The following is a 2,867-nucleotide window of genomic DNA, read 5'->3' on the forward strand; positions in this document are numbered from 1 at the left end:
TGTCATGCCTATTTGTGGTTATTTTTGTATTTGTTTTGTTATTTGACTGCAAATTTGAGAACATGCCAGTACAGATGTACTTTATGATCTTTTTGGTATGCCCCATTTAGTGCTTTTTTAATTTCTATATAACCATAGTATAAGAACTACCAACATTCATCCATAATGAAGTAACAGGAGTACAAACATTAGAGATGGGTGGGAAATATGATGTTATATATCAATATCACATTGAATTGCAATATAATGTATTTTTTTCTACTATAATACATCATTATTGCCAGATTCTATAACCTAATTCATTTTTTCACAAGTCATCTTAAATTATTAATTTTGAATGAGATTTGGTGTCACATTGAACATGCATGTGAATACTTGAGCATTAGTGGTGACACGATTCTCCAAATCCTTGATTCGATCTGACTTTCGATTTTAGGGTCACTATTCTATTCGATTCTTCCCGATTTTTGTTGCTTTTTTCTTACATCACAGAGACTGAAGACATTTTTAGACTAGTCTAGTCTACGATAATTGGCTTTAATCATTAAATTTTGTATAGCAAATATAATTACACAAGTTTAGTCCATTTACCATTTCATAAGATGGGCTGCATACAAGTGAGGCAATTGCCATGATTTTTGTGTAATATATCACATTAGGCACTGGTGGTCAAATTTTAATTATTATTTAACCATCCAGCTGTATTAAATGCATTAACAATGTTTTTGGCAGCATCCCTGTAAAAAAAAAAGAAAAAGAAAGAATAATATTTATTTTAAAAAACCTAGTAAAGTTTTTTTCACTCAGAAATTCCACTAACTTTTATAAGGAGGGTTTTTAGTGCATTTTACAAGATAATAGGAAAAAAAGAAGGGGAAAAAAATAAGCTACATAAGCGTTGAGGAATGAACCCCTGACCTTTAGCTTGGGTGACAGCCACTCTACCACCTGAGCCATGCCACTCCTTCTGTATGTTAGTGCTGGAGTCAGGTCTCATTTTGGACACATCAGTAATGCAGTATAGTGGCAAACAGCAAGATTGGCATGGCTCAGGTGGTAGCATGTCTATCACCCAAACTGAAGGTCATGAGCTTGTTCCTCAATGCTTAGATTTAAAAAAATTAATTAATTAACTAGTCAAATGTACTCGAAACTCCTTGTAAAATTTACTTAGAATTTCTGAGTGAAAAAACATTACTAGGTTTTTTCGAGTAAATATTACTCCCCGTTTTCAGATATATCTGTGTTTACAGGTATGGCTGTATTTAGTATGTCCAGTTTCTAGTCCAGTGATTGTTACTTTAAATGAAACTAATCTGAAAGCATCGCAAGTAAAAAAAAAAAAAAAAAAAAAAAAAAACGTTTTTAACAAAGAGGGGACAAAAAAAAAAAAAGATTTTGAATGAATTTGGACATGAAGTGATAATATGGAAATATGAGACATTTTTCCCTTTAAGCTATTTTCTCCCTGATTCTACACTGGGGACAGTCCACAGCCCCTGGACACACACACCCTCTTTTTCCACAGCTGCCTTTGCCGTGTTTTCACAATGTGCTTTCACGTTGTCCTGTCGTAATAATCTACATAATATAAGCAGTATTTCTGCATTAATAAGCTACCACCAAAGCATAAACTGCTTTTGTCAACACTATGACAGACGTGTTGTTATTCTAACAATCATGGATAGACAACACATGGCATGCATTTGTTATGAAAAGAAGCCATGAAAGGCTGATTATTCTGGCTACGAGACATGTTTCGACTGTGTGAAGAGCCATCCCACATGTCTTAATGTTCACAGTGTTTTTCAACATGTCCATCATTTTCTCCAGCATCTGTTGGAAATCTGGCTCTTGTATTAAAGTGTAGGAAATCAGCATAAATAAACTATTAACATACCCAAAGTAAAATTCACGGATTCATTTTATAAATCTATTATTTTTTCTTTGTAACATAATTCAATGTGAACAAGTTCATTTTTAAGTAACAAAAAAAATGTTGAATGCCTTGAAGTAATGTTTCGGGAATAAAAAAAAAAAATTAGGGGTAGTTTTTTATGACACATTCAAAAAAGAAGGCACAATCTCAACAAGAGCTGTTAAGAGAAGAAAGAAAAGTAAGGAGAGAAGAACAAGAAATATTGGATGCTAAGTGGACTCACATTTGAGGTAGTAAGACTCCATACTTTTACAGACCTTTTTAAAATTTACATCTTCACATTCGCAGCTGTTTTTAGAACTGCACAAGAGTTAAGAATGTTAATTATAAATTGCTTGTACAATTAATACATCTGCCTTTGTCATTTACAAATTATTTTTGCTTTATTTTAAGTGGTTCATTCCTTTTTTTAATGTAATAATCCATGATTCTTTTATAATCGAAAGTTTGATGACGGTGACATTTTAATTGTGGAATAGATTATTTTGATCAATCCCAGCTGACGGTGTACATCAGGGGTACACAAATACAAATCTTGAGTAAAAAAAAAAAAAAAAAAAACCGAGGCAAAGTTACTGTGGTAAATCACACCATATGCAATAACACTAATGTTCAAAACTGTGTCCTTGTCATTTAAAACGGCAACAAAAATATGAACTAAAATAAAATGTCATTTCCATTTTGGCATAAGCGCTTTGGTTAATTAAAAATTATTTGCGAATAAATACAATGACATCCACCATTCATGTCCCCCAAAGTCAGAATCTGTCTCCCTGCGCCTCAATCAAATACACCAAAATTGCATTAGACTACCTGCACCAATAGTTAGACGTGGTTCCAGCAGGTGTAAAGTTAATTCTACTTTCAACCGCCAAATTGTCAGGTGTGACAAGGACATCAAAGGAAATGATCTCAGTATGCCCAACAT

This window comes from Vanacampus margaritifer, chromosome 7 (genome assembly GCF_051991255.1).
Source record: "Vanacampus margaritifer isolate UIUO_Vmar chromosome 7, RoL_Vmar_1.0, whole genome shotgun sequence".
NCBI lineage: Eukaryota > Metazoa > Chordata > Actinopteri > Syngnathiformes > Syngnathidae > Vanacampus > Vanacampus margaritifer.